The sequence below is a fragment of the Moschus berezovskii genome, chromosome 15 (genome assembly GCF_049115385.1).
Source record: "Moschus berezovskii isolate FMDL1 chromosome 15, NW_MosBer_1.0, whole genome shotgun sequence".
Taxonomy (NCBI): Eukaryota; Metazoa; Chordata; class Mammalia; order Artiodactyla; family Moschidae; genus Moschus; species Moschus berezovskii.
This window is the reverse complement of record NC_142474.1, coordinates 11,768,696-11,791,786: the sequence shown is the minus strand read 5'-3', so window position 1 is coordinate 11,791,786 and position 23,091 is coordinate 11,768,696. Positions and strand designations below refer to the sequence as shown.

Below are 23,091 nucleotides of genomic sequence, written 5' to 3'. Positions count from 1 at the left end.
CATTCATATATGACTATTGAAAAGCCATAGCTTTGACTAGATGGACCTTTGTTGGCAAAGTAATGTCTCTGCTTTTTAATATGCTGTCTAGGTTGGTCACAGCCTTTCTTCCAAGGAGCAAGTGTCTTTTAATTTCATGGCTGCAGCCACCATCTGCAGTGATTTTCGAGCCCAAGAAAATAAAGTCTGTCACTGCTTCCATTGTTTCCCCATCTATTTGCCATGAAGTGATTGAACCAGATGCCATGATCTTTTTTGCCAGTTTTCTGAATGTTGAGTTTTATGCCAACTTTTTCACTCTCCTCTTTTCACTTTCATCAAGAGGCTCTTTAGTTCCTCTTCGCTTTTTGCCATGAGGGTGGTGTCATTTGCATATCTGAGGTTATTGATAGATCTCCAGGCACTCTTGATTCCAGCGTGTGCTTCATCCAGCCCAGCATTTTGCATGATGTTCGTTCGTTCGTTCAGTCGTGTCCGACTCTCCACGACCCCATGAATCACTGCACGCCAGGCCTCCCTGTCCATGATGTATTCTGCACTAAATAAGCAGGGTGACGATATATAGCCTTGACATACTCCTTTCCCAATTTGGAACCAGTCTGGTTGTTCCATATCTGGTTCTAATTGTTGCTTCTTGACCTGCATATAGATTTCTCAGAAGGCAGGTTAGGTGGTCTCGTATTCCCATTTCTTGAAGAATTTCCCACAGTTTGTTGTGATCTACACAGTCAAAGGCTTTAGTATAATCAATAAAGCAGAAGTAGACGTTTTTCTGGAATTCTCTTGCCTTTTCTATGAGCCAAAGGATGCTGGCAATTTGACCTCTGGTTCCTCTGCCTTTTCTAAATCCAGCTTGAATATCTGAAAGTTCATGGTTCATGTACTGTTGAAGCCTGGAGAATTTTGAGCATTACTTTGCTAGCGTGTGAGATGAGTGCAATGAGTGCAATTTCTTCCCTTGTTAAGATGAATTAGCTGAGCATATATACATGCTGGTGGGAAGATGTCTCAGGAGTCTCCAAGACCACCCCTGGGTTTGACGGTTCAAAGCTGGAGGATTCAGCAGACGGCCATATTCATGGCTATGATATAGCAAAAGGAGACCAAGAAAATCATCAAAGGAAAATGGTGCATGGGGTGAAGTCTGGAAGAAGCCAAGCACAAACTTCCAGGGTCCTCTTCCAGTGGAGTCACTAAGGACACAATTCTTTCAGCAATAAGAACTCACGTAAAGTGAGGTCTATGAGAAAGGTTCATTACAGAGTCAGTGCCCAGTGATTTTACTAGAGGCTGGTCATGTAGGCACCCTCTGCCTAGCACATTCCAAAATTCCAGACTCCCAGAAAGAAAGCAGGGCTCAGTATAAACCACATTGTTTGTTCAAACACTTGGTCACAGTCTTTTAAGTTAGGGAGTGGTGGGTCCACTCTTGAAATCCAAGTTCCCAGGGAGGGGAAGTCTTACCAAGCAGGTTTCTTATCAAGACAGAAGGAAGGCAAACCCATTTTCAGGATTAAAAGGGGAACATGAATAGTTTCAGCTTCCATTTTTCTCTGGTTCTGCCCTGGTTCGTAGGCTAATTTCTGGCACTAGGATCTACAACCAGATAGCAAAGAATCATGCAGAAGAGCCTTCCCCGACTCAAGGAAGTGAGTGAGAATTACTCTCATCACAATCGTCCATTTTACAATATGTCTAATTATAACTGAATAAATTACTTCTGCCATTCTGCAGAAATACTTAAAATAAATAGCTCTCTTTCCTTGAATTAAAATCATAGTCTTTTGTTCACTGTTTTCTGTTCCATAAAGCAACAGAGTCTGTTGATTAAAGATCATTTATAGGACTTCATTTTCAATCTATTTTATGATATCGCTTTAAAATACCCCCAAATATTCAGCTGCAAAGAAGGATAAGAACTATTGGAAATTGGCTCTTTGAGACTTTTTGATGAGAAATGAAGTTGTGGATGTAACTCTCCACGAATGAACATATATTAGAAAAGTCTATTTTAATAACTACTTGGTTCTTCTCCCTGGATTTTTTTCTCTACCCAACTTCCTATATTTTTCTTGAGATTACAACATAATCCCCACTGACACACTAAATATTACCTCTCTGTATTGAATAGATGACACTGAGACGATAAATCACTTTGAGCTAACACAATATGCCAACCAGCCCCAGCTAAGCCAAATATTTGACGAAAGACATACAAACTGAAATTTAGCAAGGCAGGAACGCTCAGGGAATTATGCCCTGAATATCAACCATCTCTAGACCCTCTGCAATGAAAAAAATATACAGAGATGTACAAGGAGGCCATATTTGAATGCATGAGATGACGCTGTGTTCAGAATAGCCACAACTGGGTGGCGGATCCTAGGAGACATCCTGGAAAGAGACTGGTTAGGCCACCCTCCGAATATGGTGGACGTCATGATAAGATAAATGACTGGTCCTCAGCTGTGGGTTAAAACAAAACAAAACGGAAACATGAATCACTGCTTCTCTGCATTGGTGCAGAAATAAGCACAATATGGATGGAAAAGACTGCCTGGGATTGGGCTTCCCTGGTGGCTCAGAGGTTAAAAAGCATCTGCCTCCAATGCGGGAGACCCGGGTTCGATCCCTGGGTTGGGAAGATCCCCTGGAGAAGGAAACAGTAACCCACTCCAGTATTCTTGCCTGGAGAATCCCATGGACGGAGAAGCCTGGTAGGCTACAGTCCACGGGGTCACAAAGAGTCGGACACGACTGAGCGACGGACCGGAACGGAACAAAGCTGACACTTCAGGATCCTTCTGTGCACATGTCCCTTTCAAGGCCATGAATCTCACTTTGTATTTAAAATGTTGTGTTCTGTTTCTTAAAGAGTCCACTCCATCGTGTTCACATCTACAGAACCTCCTGGATGTGCTCCTGGTTACCTCACCAGTACTTCTAAACAGGACTTTGCAGATGGCCCCAGTTGTTACGAGGCACCAACTGCGTTCACAGGTCATGTGAATTCCCTAACAGGAAGGTGGAGCCCCCATGGCCAGCACCCTACAGGCTCCCAGAGCAGTCCAGCAGAAGCTCCCTGACTCCAACCTCACTGCCCCTCACCTTGCACTGAAACATCAATGATAATCATCCCAGTTCTCCTTTAACTAAACACACTCTGCCTCAGGTTGTCCCTCTGGATATTTCTCCTTCAGGATATTCACTAAAGGGGCACCACCTCTGAGATGTAACTGACTACAACCTCCTCCATGCCCATCAGCTAGTAACCACCCAGGGTCTGAATTCTGCCTCCTCCACTTACCAGAAACTGCCCCCATGCGTCAGTTTCCTCAACAATGAAACGCGAGACTATAGCACACCTCTCCTAAAATGGACACAGGATAATCTCTATGCACAACAGAGTCTCAACAAACGTCAGCACATCCATCACCCCTGCCTGATGCATTCTCACCAGCTCTCCCCATCCCTGGGACAAGAGGTAACCATGGCAATATTGCCTATATATTCTTCCTAAATCATCATCTTCATCATCATCATACCATCTTACACATCCCACAGTCAGAAATCCCTCAGCAATTCATTCTCCCTCCCCACAAGGCCAGGGACTTGTTAATGGCAGAGACGTGAGACTGAACACAGAGCCTGACACTCCATAAATGTTTGCTGAACACGAAGGAATTAAGCAATATTAATATCCTGACCAACACAGGTGGGATTCAATAATGCATCCCACAGTCTCTGGTTTGCTGACATTTTAAGTCTACATGGGAGAATCTGATAAAAAGTGAAAGGAGACTGGAGGAGCAAGGAGCAAGGCCACCTCTGTATTCTGTTTCTCTGCATGTTCCCAAGAGTCGTCCTTCTCCATCTCACGCCTCCAGAGCCCAAAACTGCTAGGTGTCTACAAATACTCCTCCAAGAACAGTGCCATCCCTCCATCTCTGTTTGTGGACAGAGCTCCAAGAAACCCGCAGATTAAAGGTGAACCTGGTGAAAGGCAAAGCCAGCAGCAGACGTTAGGGCTCCCACCCTTGGCAACCCGTCCCATAGAATTAGACATCACAGATAACTCAATAATCCAAGACAAGAGATTAAATCCACAGAAGACCTCCTCCAGCAAAGCAAAGGCCCTATGGGAAGGAGCTGCAGAGAAGGTATAATAAAAGTTCATGAGTGTGCTAACTGCAAAAGACACGTGCACCCCAATGTTCACAGCAGCACTATGCACAATAGCCAAGAAATGGAAGCAACCTAAATGCCTGTCAAGAGAGAAATGGATAAAGAAGATGTGGTATGTATGGATATGTGTATATACATACATACACAATGGAATACTACTCAGTCATAAAAAAGAATGAAATAATGCCATTTGCAGCAATATGGATGGAAACAGAGATTATCACACTAAGTCAAGTCAGTCAGAGAAAGACAAGTAGCATATGATATCACTTATATATGATCTACAAACAAACTTAACTACAAAACAGACAGACTCACAGACATACAAAAAACTTATGGTTACGAAAGTGGGGAGAGATAAATTAGGAGTATGGGATTAACAGATACACACTACTATATATAAAACAGATAACAACAAGGATTTAGTGTATAGTACAGGGAAGTACATTCAATATCTTATACAAACTATAATGGAAAAACACTGAAAAATCATATCTATATATGTGTGTAACTGAATCACTTTGCTGTACGCCTGAAACTAACACAGTATTGTAAGTCAATAATACCTTAATTCAAAAAAAAAGTAGTTCATGACCTAAACACAGATTACTGATTACATCTGCACATCTCTAGGCTGGGAGGTATGTTCTCCCTTCATGCTTAAACCTCATCTCCTGTCACACCCTCACTCCTGACCTTCCCTCTCAACTCCACAGAAATGACAGCTCTTAGAATGTGCCTCAAGCATTCACATCCCACTGGGGGACCCACATCCCCCGGTGCGTCCAACACCCTTGCCTGGCACGCACTCTCATCAACCCTTCTTCACCTTATTCCTGGGGCAAGAGGTACCCGTCACAGTCCGATCTAGTCCTTCCAGACTCATCACCAGCATGGGAGGTCTCTGGACTCCCCTTCCTCAGAGTCTCCTGGTTCTCCGCCTGTGCTTCTCAGCACTTTCCACACCACATCATACTTATTTTTACGTCTTTCCCTCACCAGACCAGACTGCATCTACATAAAATAGGAACTGGGTACTTCCTCTCTGTAACCCCTGAGCCCAGCGAAGCAGCTGATGCACACAGCAGGAGCTTTATAATTGTCTGAAGGAATGATTCAATGAATAACTCCCCAGAAATCTGAGAATTACATTCCACATAAGCCCTGAATTTCTTAAAAGAAAGTGCATTTCCAAACAATGCATCATTATGCCTAAACCAGCCTAGCTATTTTTTTTTTTTTGCAGAAGGAATAAAGAATATGTGGGTTGGTTTCTTCAGGAAGAAATTACCCATAGCAGAACCACTCTGGAGGCGCAGGTGCAGTGGTGGTAGTTTCAGTATACCTCAAAAATGAACCGTCTGCTACCTTTTTCATAGACAAAAAAAAAAAAAAGGCAGCAAAAGTGAAGAAGTAAGATGGGTTTCACTCTCACCTCCAAGACTACAAAACATCAGTATCTCCTGCTTGAGAAATCGTTAAAGTGCCTGAGGTAGGTCAGGGATGTTTTTTTTTTCAATGTCTGTGTGATATTCGTACTTCTGCAAGACAAATTAATGCTGCAGAGTAACTGGAGAAAAGGAAAAAAAGTGTTGATTCATGTTCGCTTGGAACACAGTTTGCTTTGCTTGTTTTCTCACGTAATTACATATATTACCAATGAAATTACAAATAAAACACGTATTTGGTTTGTGCAATTATAGAACTGTATATAATTTTTAAATGTGGTACTTTTCTTTCTCCAAGATTCCTTTGTGAGCAAATCGATTTATCACTTCTAAAAAATATGCTTCTGTGCATTACATTTTAATAAAGTAAATATAGGTAAATATTTGCCTTTCTTTTGTATTTTCTCAAAATTAACTTTGTCATGTCATTCAGGTTTTAAAAGGCTCATTTATGCCATGAAAAAACTGTCTCCTCTAGACTAATTCTACCCACTGGAGCAAAGCCAACTTCATATTATCATTACAAAGAAAGGTAATTAAAAGAACCTACTATGTGCAAGGCAGCTCCAGGAAGGCCTTTTATGGATAGAGGGAAACAACACCTCTATGAACCGGAAGCCACATAGCCCGCACTGGAGTGGAAGAAATGGACAAAGAAGCTAGGCTCTAGCCCGCACTGGAGTGGAAGAAATGGACAAGGAAGCTAGGCTCTGTCCCTTACCAGCTGTGCATCTTTGAGCAAGAGCTCAAACCTCACAGAGCTTCCATAAAGTGGAGGTCACACCACCTCACTCCCTGTACAGCATGAGGATTAAATGAGATACTGTATGTGAAAGGCCCTCATGCAATCTCAGTTGGGCAGGACACACATCAAGCAGTAGGGGGCTCTTGCTGTAACAGCATAAATCAAAACCCTCATTGACGGCTGCTGTATTTTGATTTGCAAGAACACAGTTTATCCCAAGTGCTGCACAGCCTCTGTAACACTGTGGTCTCTTGGTCTCATATTTTCAGTAGTAACGGCAAGAACCTAGACTCATTCCAAGTAGAAGGGAAATTGTTAAGGGCCCAGGAGAGGAAACTGAACACCCTGTAAGTCTGCAGGGAGGAGAGGATGAAGAACGGAATACAGAATTCTCAACTGGAAAGACCAGAAGGGAATTTCTAGATAATTCTCATCCAACTAGTGGCCCATACTTAGATTCTGTTGGATCCACACTATAGAATATCTTTTATTTTAAAAGTGGCCAATATTTAAAATCAGGAGATTTCCCACAAAAAGTTAGATTTCTCTTGAAAATACAAGTTTGGGCAAGATTAAGCCCAAGCTGCTTCATGGCAGCACCTGGCTGGAGCCAAGGAATACAGCCCTACAGCTGACCTCACCCTGAAGTCTGTTCTCCACTGTGTTCATTATTTGCATAAACTAAGGCACTCCTGGACTAGAAAACTTGGAGACATCTCAAATGGATCTCAGGAAAAGGGAAAAGTGACCTGTAATAATACTGTGGTCTACATGCCTAACCAGTGATCTGTTATATCTGCTGGAGGCTCCTATTTATGTGGTCAGAACTGCCCTTCCCAAAAGCCACAATCACAACTGTTGTCATGACCCCCAAATGGTCATCAAACATCTGAATCTCTCTCAGCTCCAAGGAGAAAAGAAACACTAGAAGAAAATTACTACAGCCCACACAATGGAATGTTCTGCCTCCCTAGAGATGAAGGCAGGCACAGTCTACCTCCATGTTTAACCTCATGTTTGCGAAGGAAATGGACAGACAGATCACAGTTGGTCTGAGATGTCCTGAAGATTCTCCACCTAAATATTAAAGAGTCTGTCTCTAATTTTGGCACTCCAATGGGGTAAAAATGACATAGGAACAGAAAGCTTCCAACAAGAAGCGTTAATAAAGAACCAAAAGGACTCTAACAATGAGAAAACTGAGTCTCAAAGAGTTCGAATAACTCTGAGAATTATGAATTGAATCCAGGAATTCTTCTCCAAATCTGAATAAATAAAACACATTCACGAACTCTTACTTTTCTAATCAAAGGCATACTCCATTCAATCCACAGACGCATCAAAGTTAAGGTACCAAGAACGAGAAGACTCGTGAGACTGGAGGCACACTCCCGATGGATGGAGTACACTTCTGAGGATGGAGAAGGATGACCCTGGCAAACCAGCTGCTGGATCCAGCCACATTCTGGGTCCAGGAAGGGTATTCAGGAACGGACACTATCTTTTACACTGACGCGTGGACAAGGATTAAAGGCTTCATTCTGGATTCATTCCTGATCATGGAAACAATAGTTTCATCAAATATGGGAACTGCACAGGAGAAGCCTCTGTCCCATGTGCAAGTTTGAGTTTAGGCTCAAAGACTAAATAAATAATCTGACAATTACATTTTAAGAGTAGGCCCAGGACCTACTGTACAGCACAGGGAACTATCCTCATTATTTTTTAATAACCTGTGAGGGGAAAGAATCTTAAAATTATATGCAAATATATACATATATATTCCTGTGGAGTAGGAAGTGGCAACCACGCAGGTATTCTTGCCTAGAAAATTAATGGACAGAGGAGCCTGGCGGGCTACAGTCCACAGGGTCGCAAAGAGTCAGATATGACTGAGCAACTGAGCACACACACACAGACACACACACACACAGACACACACACACACAGACACACACAGACACACACACACAGAGACACACACACACAGACACACACACGTATGTATAGCTGAATCCCTGTGCTGCGTACCTGAAACTAACACAACATTGTAAATCAACTACAATTCAGTTTTTAACAAAAGATTGAAAGAAAATTTACCAAAATACTGAAGTGGCTGCCTCTAGGTAGCAGGATCGCTTAACAGAGAGCAGATACCTTTCTTTGCTCCTTGTTCTCTGATATCATCACTTTCTTAAATGGGCTGATCTTGTTTAAATAATCTATAATTAGATTTAAAAAATAAAATGAATTAGGCTTATTCAAGTGAAGGCATCCAGTCAGGCATCTATCCAGTCCTGATCTAGGACCCAGATACATATCCCAAAGGAACGAGCCTATAGGTTTGCATTCTCTGTCCCCTGTCAAATTAGACAAGGTCTCTCAACGCTGTGCCATCTCCATTGTACCTCCTAACCTCAGCAACAAGGTCCGCAGCACATAGTAGGGACCAAATAAATAGCAGTTAAATGAAAAAGTGCACAGCCTCTTGTATTTCCCTTCACCTACTCTTTCTCTGGGTCTATCAATTTAAAGGATGTTACTCAGGTGAATGATAGTTCCTGGAAGAGACCATCCAATTAATTACCCTTGTAACCTCAAAAATCATATTTGAAATCAAATCTGCACAAGTGACAAGTAGAGGATATAAAAAACGGCACTCTCCTCAGCCTCTTAATTACATCCTATATATCAAACTTCTCCCAAGCTCTGAAAATGTCCCATTTAACATTCTGCACTTGGCATTCAATTCCAAAACCTGAAATGGAGATTGTATTACTTAAACATTTCCCTGATTTTTTTTTACTCACTTGTTCCCCATTTTTACCCTTCAACCAGATTTTATCTACTCCCTCATTCCCTATTAGGCTGTCATGTACTGGCCAAAAAAGTTTAGAGGAAGGTTCAGAGGAAGCTGAAATATTCTTCGTTGTCCAAAGACTAAGGGGTATTTACCCAGGGGCAAATGTGAACACAAAGTATATGGTGAAGCCAGTTACTACCAGATATATAAAGACAAAAGAAACACATGAGGGACTTCCCTGATGGCCCAGTGGTTAAGATTCCGAACTGTCAACGCAGGGGCATGAGTTCAATCCCTGGTCCAGGAACTACGATCCTGCATGCCATGCAGTATGGTCAAAATATGACCAATAAAAAAAACACCAAAAAGGAAAGACAAACAGAAGCAAAGACGTGCTGAAGACAAACAGAGAACACTGTCCCTCTCACCACTCCTTTCCACGAAGCTAAGCACCTTGAGTTTGGAGACCAATGTATATAGCACGACTGAAACGTAGTTTTAAAAGTATGTATGTGTGTTGGCACATAGATGTGTCTGTATACTCACAGGAAAAAGAAAGGATATACATGAAGCAGAAAGTAATAGTAAGCCCTGTGTGTGCTGGAATGGAAGAGCCAGTAGGCTAGGGAGATAGAAACTTCTTACTGTATGTAATTCAGATAAATAAAGCAAAAGAACTGTAGATGAATTGTGGTTTTGGGCTTTACCTTCTTTTTTCCAAATAAAAAAGAATGTTGAGTATGTGTGTCTGTATAAAGCTTAGTTCTTTGCCTTCAGGTTAAAACGCAGTGTTTTAAACAAACACTTATAAACAAATATGCACTGAGAAGCAGTAGCAGAATCAAACGGCCTGAAATTTAGCCTTGAGGCATCTAAATGAAAACCCTTAGTTGCCAGAGCCATTAGTCAGTTCTCACATCCAAGGTGAAGGTTACATCCAGAGGAAGAGGCGGGACTGCCATCCCCTCCATCTCCTCATTGGCCCAGATGGGGTCAACATGTCCACTTATTCACCAACTGCTGTGTCCAAGGAAATGTATGAGCTAACTGGTGCAAGCAATCACTGAGCCTAAGAAAGTTGAGTTAACTCTGATTGGTTAAGACCAGATCACAGATTGAAGGATGGGGGTGAGGTTGTCAGGAGTGATATCCTAAGGAAAGAGAGTAAAAATCTAAGTGTAATCAGGAGAAAGAAAGGGAGCACTGATGCTGAGTAGGCTGAACAGAAGGGGTTCCTGTGACCATCTATATCCTGTATTAAGGGTCCTGGGGAGATATACCCTAGAGAGCTCCTTTCCCTCCATAAGATGACATCAAATTCATTTCCTCATCAATTATCACAACGTGTGCAGGCACACACACAGAGTTGCTTTTATCCCAAATTGACAAGCCTTAACCTGAATTACCCTAGATACCCCTCCCTTAGTCTTGTCTTTTCTGATTCATCCTTTTACCAACCATGAGAATCATTATTTCGAGAGAAAACTGAATTACATCATATTCCTACTATGAACCTGTCAGTGGCTTCCCATTGTCCTCACAATTCCTTGGTGTGTCAACAGGTAGTGAGGGCCCTCCTGGATCTCCAGCCCTTTTTCCCACCACATCCCTTTCCTGCCAGTCTCACCAGCTCACAGGGCTCCCTAAACCTGCAGTGCTGACTCAGGATTCTGCATGTATGCATGCTCAGTCGCTTCAGTCGCGTCCGACTCTTTGTGACCCTATGGGCTGTGTAGCCCGCCAGGTTTCTCCATCCATGGGATTTCCTAGGCAAGAATACTGGAGTGGGTTGCTGTGTCCTTCTCCAGGGGATCTTCCCAACCCAGGGATCGAACCCATGTCTCCTGCATTAGCAGGTGGGTTCTTTACCACTGGTGACACATGACATCTCTATTTAATTCCCTCACCTCCAATTCCCTTGCTCTTCTTAAAGGCCAATTCCTATTCCTACTTCAAGATCCAGGTCCCCTAAACCACTCCACCCCAAGAAAGGTGATGGAGCACAGTCAGCCTTTCGGAATTAGATGGCTTATAGAGAAACTTCTGGAGATGGCTCTATCCCTCCCCCAGGAAAGAGAACTGCAGCAAGTCCCTTCCAGGTGAGACGATCCTCACCTTCTACATCCTCAGGTCTTTGGGGGAAGGAAACATCAAACTGTTAATGCCATTAATACTCTCCTACACAAGAGATCTTCCTTCACAACTACTTAACTCCCTCTAAAAATATAAATTGATTTCTTACTCTTCAGAAATTAGCAGCCTGAATCCTGTACACAAGACCCTTCCACCTATGTGAAAAGGGCTAAGTCACTCGTCAAGTTGCTCTCTTTACAAAAATTAAGCCCTGTACTCAGCAGTCCTCCATTGAGAACTCCCCTCCACCACTTTGAAACCTGTTCATCCTTTCACCTGGCTCCTTGGCACACTATCCACACCGCTCCCAAGCAACAGTGAACACGCCATGTTCTTATCAGCTCTGGGTTCTTATCAACTCCTGACGACACAGTGGAAAGAGGCCACAGCTAGACTGCTGTGTCCAGCATGATTAGGAGATGCCCGCAACAGTGGCTTCTTTGCTTGGCTTGTAATGGGAGCTCTCTGCTGAACCTTCTGTGGTTAGAGGTGGGGCGCACACATTCTGATCAGCTGCTTGGCCAGGATTCATGCAAAGGCGGTGGGCTGGGTGGGATGAATCAGTTATTAGAAATCACTTGCCTCTTCATTCAACACCTATTTTGAATGCCAGGCACTGGAACACAGTAATAAAAAAACAAAAAGACCTCTTTGGTTTACATCTTACTGGGGGTGGGAGATGGAAACAGACAAGAAACAACAAGTACCTTGCACTGATGGAACATACGAAGGAAAAAGAGAGAAGACCCTCCTTGTTAGTTCGCCCAGAGCTGTTCTCTGGACAGGAGCGAGCACTTTTTCAATACCAAACGGGCACCCCCTCAGACAATTCCACCCCACAACAAGCCAAACGTTATCAAGGAAACTAGTATAAAAACAGGCAGCCTGTTGGGGACACACGATCTGAAAATCTAGAAGAGGGATCCCAGCTCTGTTAAAGGTGTGCCTCCTTAGCTGTGTGACCTTGGACAAATCACTCTACCTCTCTGAACCTCAGTTCCCGCATGGGTAAAATGATAATAACACCCACCTCACGGGTCTGTTAGGGAAGAGTTAGTGACAAGACCCATGGAAACAGCTTAGCACAGCACTTGAGACTTAGGAACTGCTCGGTAAACATCAGCAATTAATTATCACGCTGTAATTAGTCGTCGTAGTAGTATTTGACTTAGCGTAAGGTCCCCGAGAGGCAGATCCTGTGACCAGGATTACAGAACAAATAGTTTACTTCGAAAGCAATCCTAAGAAACATTGGTGAACGAGAAATGGAAGGAAAGAAGCCAACACAGGATGTGGTATCAAGTAAATGACCACTGTGGGGAGCTGGAAGTTAACCCCACCGGTAGAACACAGGACCATCCCACCAGAAGGTGAGGGAGTAGACATGCTGATCCACCAACTCCTGTCAATCAGGGTGAGAGCTACTTGCAGGTGGGGGCGGGGCACGGACGCTGGGTTGGAGAAAGAGACGCACTGCAATTGGCTGGGGCACCGGATGTGGGCGGGACACACACCGGCATCACCATCCAATAAGGTTTTGCCACTGACACCCAGGTAGTCCACCCTACCTTCTCCAAGCCTAGTTTTCATCTATAAAATGAGGGGGTGGGGGCGGATTTTATAGACGATATAAATATATCATCTATAGATATCATAGATTAGTATATATCTATTATATATCTAGATACTATAGATTATCATTATCTAGATCATAGATTATTATATACAATAATCTCTGCGGCTTGGAGTTGGCTTGAGGGTTTTACAAAACCGTGTTTGTCAAAGCCTCGGGCGCGGCGTCTGACCCGAAGAATTTCAGTTTTGTTTCTCTCTTTCGTCTTCTCCCCATTACTCCCTTCTCACATAAAGGGAAAAGCTTGCTTCCTCGCAGGCCACAGGGGCCCTTTCAAAAGGGCATTTTCGGTTTTATGGCCTTGCTCTCTGGCTACAAAGCACTCCTTCCCCTTAATGGACTCTCCGACATGGATAATGATCTCTCTCAATACCCCTTTCTGGATGGAGGAAGTAGAGGTGCTTTGAGAGTAAAGATGGCCATTCATGTCCCCAAGGTACGTTTGACTTCTGCTGCTGCTGTTGGTCGCACCCACCTCATCAGGACCTTTTATCTCCAAAGCAAATCAGTGAAGACAGAGTCATTCATAACCTGATTACATTCAGCACCACCGCGGGCACACCGCTGCACTGCTCACACAGGCACTGGCAAGTCGTCTCCCAAAAAGAGTTGATCCTTTCTGCCCACCCCTCCCCTCCAAAAAAGACCAATCTTAAAAGGGCCCCCGCAGGAAGCAGGCCTGCCCGGTGCCACCCACCAGCCCACACAGCCGAGTCAGACTTGGGCCCGGGAGACAAGTGCTCATGTGTGAACAAGAAGCCACCGGAATACAAATGAGCTGGGAGGTCTCGGCGCCAGGAAACCCCCACAACGGTCATTTGTTTGGTGTTCTGGGAAAAACACCAATGGAGCCCTCACGGAGGCATCCAACAGCCAGAATGAATCTGAAAGAAGCCGACCACACTTGAGGCTAACTGGGCTTGGTGATGGACTCACAAATAAGTCCAGCTGACGAAGAATTCCTCTCTATGTAGAGTTAGCACCATCCCCAAGAGATACCTGCCAGTGTGGAAAAGGTGATCTCACTGATGAGAAATTAACTTACATGGTCTCTGGACACAGGACTGCATTCAAGACCGCAAGTATGGCATCCAATTAATATTTCATACGGCCCCCAATATAAGCACTAACATCCCCATTTTACAAGTAAAAGAACTGAAACTCAAAGGGCTTATCAGTCATTTGAGTGTGATGCCAAAGTCAGTCATATATGCTGACCATGTGTTAGGTCTGCCTCTTGAGAGTGATTTTTTTTAATCTATGATGTTTTCATATGTGGGACTTAATGGAATGAAAAATTTATTTATTATGTGTAAATTATTTATTTATTTATTTCCTCTGTGGTAGAGACAGGTAACATCTGGGAAGAGGCGTGGGGGCACTTCAGGACCCTGGCCCTGTTCTAACTTCCTGGCCTCGGGGATGGTTTCATGGCAGCATCATCCTGTGATGACAGTTCACTGAGGTGGACACTTAGTGACTAGTGAATTACATACTCTACATATTGTTGTTCAGTCACTCAGTCGTGTCCGACTCTTTGCAACCCCACAGCCTGCAGCACACCAGGCTTCCCTGTCCTTCACCATCTCCCAGAGATTGCTCAAACTCCTGTCCATTAAGTTGGTGATGCCATCCAACCATCTCATCCTCTGTCATCCCCTTCTCCTCCTGACTTCAATCATTCCCAGCATCAGGGTCTTTTCTAATGAGTCAGCTCTTCACATCAGGTGGCCAAACTCATGCACATTACACCAACACAGGGATCAGAAAACCACGACCTAAGGGTCAGCTGCTTGTTTTTGTACATAAAGTTTTATTGGAACACAGCTGACCCATTCAATTACATACTGTCTCTGCTTCTCTGACCCTTTGCAGAACAAGCTAGCTGAGCCCTGTACACACTATACTGAACTTGACTTGGACACTTAGCAGATCTGTCTTGCTGGTTGCGTTTTTCTTAGCCTATAATGGAAATGAGTGTGCAGACTCTATGAACATATCAAATGACAAGCAGGAAGAGCCTAGCGTTACCCTGACATGTTCATTAAAGCGTTTAAAGGTTAGCTGACTTTAAAAAAACATACATACAATCCAAAGAGAATATAAGAACACAAGAATAAATGGAAGAAGATCAAAGGGAAGAGAGGTATTAGAAAAATCACCTATTGCAAGCTCATACATAATGACTAAGATGGGGCTGCAAATCTGACTCAGAGTTTCCTGGACACCCAAGCAAAAATGGTAACAAAATGGTCACACACGTGACAGAAATGCACTGAAGGTGAGGAAACCACACTGGGATTTTAAATATCCGCTATACAGTCCAGCGAGTGTTTAAACCCACGCAGGCAACTGAAAGCTGGCTGTTCTTGATTTTAAAAGCACCTTCACCCTATTTTTCCTGCAAAAAGATAACTCATTTTTTGCTCTGATGGGCAAAAAAACCCTCAGGCGTCTAATTTTCGCCAACTGCCATGTGGCAGTGCCCGTCCCCATCTGGGCTGGCTGGCACAGACCTCAGTGAACACAGCCCAGGGCCCCAGGAGGGTCCTCTGATCATGGACCACTGCAGTGACCTACTTGGGATTAGAACAACATTTTAGAGTATAACTGTGTTTTATGGGTCATAAATATTGCACAGATGTTCCTTATTTACATCGACTCAGTGGATTATTATTGCAGCATTGCCATGCTAATATGGTGATTCCTGTATTTGAAACTGGAGGACAGGAATCAGGGAGATGTAATTAAACAAGCATGGTACACATTTAGGGGGATCAATAAAACAAACAGTAGTAATAGAGACCACTGAATGTGTGCTTATTATGTGCTTTATATATATAGTAACTGATTAAATTCTCACAACGATCCTATGCAGTGGGTTTTATGATTATACCCTTTTAAATGATGATGAAACTGAGGCACAGCTAGACTCAGTAACTTCCTAGGGTCAGAAGACAAAGCCAGTGTCTGACTCTAAAGCTTTTGTTTTGTTAACAAATGCACAGAAAGCAAAGAGTAACAGCTTTCTGCAGAAGCAAAAGTTATTCTGTGCTGAGCTACTCTGAATCACCCACCGAAGCACACAACTGTCAATGCCCAAAACCATCTCAGTGACCCCTGGCAACTATAACACTGGCTCCCTACCGACAGAGGTCTCCATGGTTCTGGACTCAGAAGCAGCAAAGGAGTCAAGCCTTTTTGGATCAGGTCAAGGGGCTGCCTCTCACTCCTCCCTGCCCCTCCCTTTCCCTCCTGCCACACTAATTCAGCCTCTATGGCTCCAACCATACCAAAGGGCTTGGCTTTTCAGTGATCTGCAGTTCTCCCATGTCCCCACCTGCCTCACTACCCCGCAACGAAGCCTCACTGTCTACCAGAAACCATCCCTGGCTCCACCCAAGTAAGCTGTTCTCCAGGCTGCCCTCTGCTGCTGCTGCTGCTACGTCACTTCAGTCGTGTCCGACTCTGTGTGACCCCATAGACAGAAGCCCACCAGGCTCCCCCGTCCCTGGGATTCTCCAGGCAAGAACACTGGAGTGGGTTGCCATTTTGCCCTTTATCAACACATCTACTGTCTCTATACCATGACCACAAACATGCCCATCCGTTTCCCCAAACCAGAGAGGAAGCTCCTTGAGCACAGGAATGGTCCTTTGTGTCTGCCCTGCTGATGGAGCTCCAGTGAATGACCCAGAGAGGGAACTCAGCAAACACTGGTGGAACAAAGGAATTGCTGGGGACAGAACAGAGACCCACATTTGACAGCAGCAAGGATGACCTACCAAGTACTGCAGCCAGGCCTCCTAAGATTTTCCATGAACAGCAGCTGCTTAGCAGCTTTTGAATCTCCAAGATGAACATCTGTGGCCAACAACTGAGGCAGAGTGCTGGCTTTGTGACGTCCGCGCTAAACCCAAATCACACTTGCCCTCGATGGCATCAAAGTGTTCTCACGGTCCGTGCCGTCACCGGGAGCTGAAGAGCAGGCTGGATGTGTCAGGCAGGGGCTGGTTCTCACATGTCATGTTACAGTTCTGGGGTCCCTCCACTGGACTAGTGTCCCTGGGGAAAGCCATCCAAGGACATCCACCCAGAGCACATCCATCTCACCGGGGCCTCCTTATGTGTGTGTAAAACGGAGTGGGAAGAGGAGGAGGAGGGAGAAGCACATTCATTCCACAGTCTCTCTTTCAGAAAACAGGCTCCTAAAAATTGGTTGCAAATCGGAAGTTTGGAATATACAGACCTTTACGCACTATGAGAGTGGAGTACAGGTGGTTATCTGTGGGGAGGGAGCCACAAAAAATTATGAAATTTTAATTGTAGTGTCAATGCTTCATTTCTTAACTCCACAAGTGTCTACAGTGTACTCCTGATTATTCAGGATTAGCGAAAATATTTTAAAATAAATTAAATTACAAACAATAAATTTAATTTTGTGATGCCTTATCTTAAAATCCAATTATCTCAGCTTACTAAAAATGACATCTCATACGAAGGAGAAAATGAGTTTGTGTTGGGGAGAAGGAAGTCCTGGCAGAGATGCAGGAGATCGGGCTGGAGGTTCAGCACTATTTTCCATTCATTCACACAGTCTGTCAACAAACATTTACAGAGCACCCGGGATGTGCCAAGTGCTTCCTAAGTAGTAAGACAGAACTGCTCCCTCCAAGAGCTTACATTCAAGTGAGAGAAACAAATGAGTAAGTAAATACTTCGAGATAGCACATGTTATTAACACATCAAAAAAGTTAAGCTAATGGGGACAGAAAGTGCAGGAGTGATACTTGTGTGAAGGGTGAAACAAAGAAGCACCCCTAGCAGAAGAAACAGAGACTTCCCTGGTGGCCCAGTGGTTAAGACGCTGTCCTTCCAATGCAGAGGGCGCAGGTTCAATCCCTGCTCAGGGAACTAAGGTCCCACATGCTGTGCAACATAGCCAAAAAATAAAAATGAGTAAAAAGGCATGAGCAAAGGCCCTGAGGTGGGCACAGATTTTGACTATTCGAGAAAAGAAAAAAAGGCCAGTGTGGCTAGAGCAGAAGTCAGCCAACCTTTTTTTACAGAGAGCCAAATGGTAATTACTTTAGCCTCTGCAGGGCTTCAGTCCTCCTTGCCGCTACTCAACTCCACCACTGCAGCATGAAAGCTGCCAAAGGCAATCTGCAAACAAATGGACAAAGTTGTGTTCCAAGATAACTCTTTCATGGACACTGAAATGTGAATTCCATACCATCACCACGTGTTACAAAATGCTGTCCTCCTTTTGCTGTTAACAACCATTAAGACATGAAAACCATTCTTACTTCACAGTCCACACACAAACAGGTGGCAAGGCCAGATCTGGTCCATGGGGTGAAGACTGGTGACCCCACCCCCACCTGCCAGGCTAGACTCAATCCAGTAATGGCAGTGGTAACGGTGAGAGATGGGGTTAAAAACAGTCTCAGGAGCCAGATCTTGGCGGCAAGAAGCAGCAGTTTGGGTTGGGGGCTTTATTCTAAATACAAGTGATGCGATTTGAAAGAGAAGAGGGACATGGTCTGGGCTGGGGGCTTTATTCTAAATACAAGTGATGCGATTTGAAAGAGAAGAGGAACATGGTCTGATTTATGGTTTAAAAAAATTACTTTGGCAGCTGTGTAGTGATTCTGACAGTGTCATCAACTTTCTTGGACAAACGCGTCATTAGGAAGCCCAACGCTGTCCTTTTGATCAAGGATTCTGGAGTCAACCATCTCCCCATCAGAAGCTCTATGGATCTGTTGATTTCTCTCTGTACCCGAATCACTGAAGCTTTTTTTCCTTAACGCTGATTTTCAGTCTGTAATTTTAAAGATTTCCCTATCGCAAAACATGGCCTTGGCGCCACAATGTTGGAGGACACGTTCCCATCAATTCAGACATGTGCTTCATCTGATTTCCTTTCACAACGGGAACTATCTGACCAGCAATAAATGGAAGCAAAACAGTCGACACTGTTTTTGTATCAGGCTCCATCTTTGCCTAAATGTACTACTGTGACTACCTGCATTTCCATTTTTCTGTTTGTTTTTATAAGAGAAAACTGAAAAAAACTCAATCCCAGCTGTGCAGACAAAGGTGGCAGGGGAAAAAGAGTGACTTTGTGGCTGGCAGACATGAATACAATGGCTTCATCTGGTTTCATTAAAGTCCAATGTTGGTGGGTGTGAACGAATGATGATGACAAGCACAGCGTTTCTCCCCTACTTCTTACTTATATGAAAGGAAAGGCTCCTGGGAGACTTTTCATTGTGCTTACTGTGTGCCACCCTTCCTGACTCCTGAGTTCCAACATTTCCTCCAAAGCCTGACCTTCACATCTGTACAGAGGCTGTACTTCATGTCCTGACATTCAACTTTGCCCACCGCCTAGCTTCAGCTAACCCTGCTCCAGCAGAGAGAAAGCACCCAGTGTTATCAACCCCAGCAAAGCCTCTCCGCCTAACACCTTCTGACCTCTTCAAAATCCAATGCCTCTCAACCCTCACAAGCTTAGACAAGATTCAAGCTTGTGTCTACATTCTAGTTCCTTCACCTGCCTCCTTCTCAGGGTTTTCTCTGAGGATGAAAGGAAATCACATAATGCAAGACCCCTGATAGGGCAATCAAGATAAGTGAGTAACCAGATCAAACACAACAGATTTTTCCACCCCCCTCTAGCAGTCTCTTACTTAAATTTCAATCCCTCCCATAGCAAAACATTTTGTGGCAAGGCTCTGAAGAACACCAAAAAACAGGGTAGGTGGGGGAGTTTGAGATGTGGGTCTATGGCAAGCAGATTCTAAGCTGGTCCCCAGTGATCCTCGCTTCCCAGTTTTTATGCTTTTATGTAATCCCCTTTCCTTGAGTGTGGGCAGGACCGGTGACTAGCTTCTAACCAACACAGTATGGCAAAGGTGAGGAGATGTCACTGCTGCAGTTAGGTAGGTAAGACCGTGACCTCTGTCTTGCTAGCAGAGTTTCTCCCTTGCCTAGAGGAAGAAGCAGACCACTCTGCTGGACAGACCCGTGTCCAGACCACTCTGCTGGACAGACCCGTGTCCCAGGGAACTAAGACTGGCCTCTGGCCAACAGGCCCCAAGAAGTAAGACCCTGTCCGGCATCTGCTAAAAACTAATGATCCTTACAGATGGTCAACAGGCACAGGAAAAGATGCTCACTACTACTGATTACTGCTGCTGCTGCTGCTGAGTCACTTCAGTCGTGTCCGACTCTGTGTGACCCCTTAGACGGAAGCCCACCAGGCTCCCCCGTCCCTGGGATTCTCCAGGCAAGAACACTGGAGTGGGTTGCCATTTCCTTCTCCAATGTGTGAAAGTGAAAAGTGAAAGTGAAGTCGCTCAGTCGTGTCCGACCCTTAGCGATCCCACGGACTGCAGCCTACCAGGCTCCCCCATCCATGGGATTTTCTAGGCAAGAGTACTGGAGTGGCTTGCCATTGCCTTCTCCGACTGCTAATTACTAGAGAAACGCAAATCAAAATGACAGTGAGGTATCATCTCACACCAGCCGAAACAGCCACCATTAAAAAGTCAAGAAATAATAAACCCTGGAGACAGTGTGGAGAAAAGGGAACCTTCCTACACCGCTGGTGGGGATGTAAACTGGTGCAACCACCATGGAAAACAATAAGGAGTTTCCTTAAAAAACTGAAAATAGAGGCATTGTGTATGATCCAGAGATTCCATTCCTGGGCATATATCCCCCAAAAAAGAAAACTCTTAATTTGAAAAGATGCACGCACCCCACAGTTCATCACAGCACTGCTCACAACTGCCAAGATATGGAAGCGAGGTAAACGTCCACAGACAAATGAGCAGATACAGAAGACGTGGAACATATGTGTGTGTGCACACACAATGGAATACTGCTCACCCAAAAAAAGAATGAGACATTGCCATTTGCAGCAACATGGATGGACCTAGAGGTTATTATACTAAGTGAAGTAAGTCAGACAGACAAATGCCACATGATAGCATTTAAATGTGGAATCTAAAATATGACACAAACGAACTTATTCACAAACAGAAACAGACTCACATAGAGAAAAGTCTTGTGGTTGCCATGACGGGGAGGGGAAGTGGAGGAGGAACAGACTGGGACTTTGCGGTTACCAAATGTAAACTATTACACATACATATAACTGAATCACTCTGCTACACACCAGGAACTAACACAGCATTCTTTATCAACTATACTTCAGCAAAATGTTTTTAAAAAACTGAATGCTGCCAACAACTACGTGAGCTTAGAAAGAGACCCTTCACAGTCAAGTCTTCAGATGAGATCACAGCCCTAGCTGTCTGGACAGCAGCCTCATGAGAGGCCCTGAACCAGAGGACCCAGCCCAGCCATGCCCAGACTCCTGACCCACAAAAACTGAGATAACCAATGTCATTGTCAGTGGCTGAAGTGGTTTAGTAAGTGCTGTTTTCAGTGGCTAACTTTGTGCCAATTTTTAGGCAGCAATAGTTAACAAACATAGAGTTCCACTTCAATTTGAATTTTTCAAGTCATCCGAGTTCAGAAGTCACATGCTTTGACTCTCCATATGCCTCTTACTCCATTGTGCTAGGCTTTCAAATTTAAAAGAACAGATTAGACACTGATTTCTTTCAAAGAACCACCACATTAAACAAATCTTGATCTGTTTCCTCCAAAGAGACATCATTTACTCATTGGACAAGACCCCGATGCTGGAAAAGATAGAAGGCAGGAGGAGAAGGGGACGACAGAGGATGCAATGGTTGGATGGCATCACCGACTCAATGGACATGAGTTTGAGCAGGCTCCGGGGGATGGTGAAGGACAGGGAAGCCTGGCGTGCTGCCGTCCATGGGCTCACAAAGAGTCGGACACGACTAAATGACTAAGCAACCACCACCACGACCTCTCTGGTGACAAAGAAAATCAAACCATGGCATGGCCATCTCTGTGTCTAGGAGGAACCAATATCACCACTCAGCCTGCCCTGCCTCATATCAGGAATGGAGTTAGATGGCTCTGAGCCCCACGCCTCCCAGAATATTTGGATAGAACCGGCATCAGGGGAAGCCAGAGGTGGGGTATCATACCTTCCGTGGTCATTGTCTCATTGTTTTTCATCAAAACCTCTCGTCCATAGCAATTTTCTCATGCTAGCATGAATTTCTTACACCAAATAAAAGTTATTTTTAACTAAGAGCCTCCGGCTGTAAACTTGCTCCCCTGAAGAGTCAGGTCAAGCAAAATCAAAGGAGTCAAGAGAAAGAGAAGCAGCATACTCCTCCAAGGAAACGCCGCGTGCCCTGTTCCTCTATCCCCTGGTCTCTAGATGCTATTAAGAGAGGTTCTTTGACCCCTCCTGTCTCCCTCTTCTTACCAATCCTCTTCATGCATTTCCTCCTACCTGACCATCCCCCTCTCCATCCCCTCCCATGATGTCTTCATTCCAGCTGCTCCTAAGAAGATGTTCCTTTATAATATCAGAACTTTCCAGACACCCAAGGTTTGCTCTTTAATTCAACGTACTAAATACTGAAACCCAAGGTTCATCAGGCAGAAGGCATCATGCTAACCACCACAGCAGACACTTAAAGAGCTGTGTCTGCAAAGGCTTTGAAAATATTCTACAAAATTCCCTTCCCTCCCACGTGGAGAACGGGGCCATGGTGCACACCGCAGGTTCACAATCTAAACAGCAGGGGGGTTTCAGGCCTTGCCCCGGGTTCAGTACCTGTGTGACCTTGGGTTGGTCCTTTGTTGCATCTAAGATTCAACCTCTTCACTACAAAAGGGTGATTGCACCTAAGAGCAAGGATTGAAGTGGAATGATACACCTGAAAATACTGTAGAAAACATCGTAAAAATAGAATCACTTGGTTTAAAGAAAACAAGTTAGCCTTTTCTTATAACTCAAGGTGAGCCGTTAAAGGTCAGTTATTGTGTTCAGAACCCACGCCTATTTCTTTCTTCTGACATGATAATTGTCATGATTGTCACAGAATCTTGAGGAAAGCAATAAGGTACAGCCTTCGGGGCCTTCAGAAAGTAACATCCTCTGACCAAGCGCTACTGCTCCAGCTTCTGAGTTTATTGAGATCTCACGGCTACTCCTTATAGTTCTCCTGCTCCTCTC

General features: G+C 44.3%; 1 protein-coding gene and 1 non-coding gene across 3 annotated transcripts in view; one reads left to right on the top strand and one right to left on the bottom strand.

Annotated features, from left to right (window-relative positions):
- The window catches only part of PTPRT (protein tyrosine phosphatase receptor type T), a 1,139,542-nt gene that overhangs the window by 1,095,237 nt on the left and 21,214 nt on the right, over nucleotides 1-23,091 (bottom strand). The window lies entirely within an intron of this gene.
- On the top strand, nucleotides 17,789-17,861 carry TRNAG-UCC (transfer RNA glycine (anticodon UCC)). The gene has a single exon. It is a non-coding gene; the product is annotated as a tRNA-Gly (tRNA).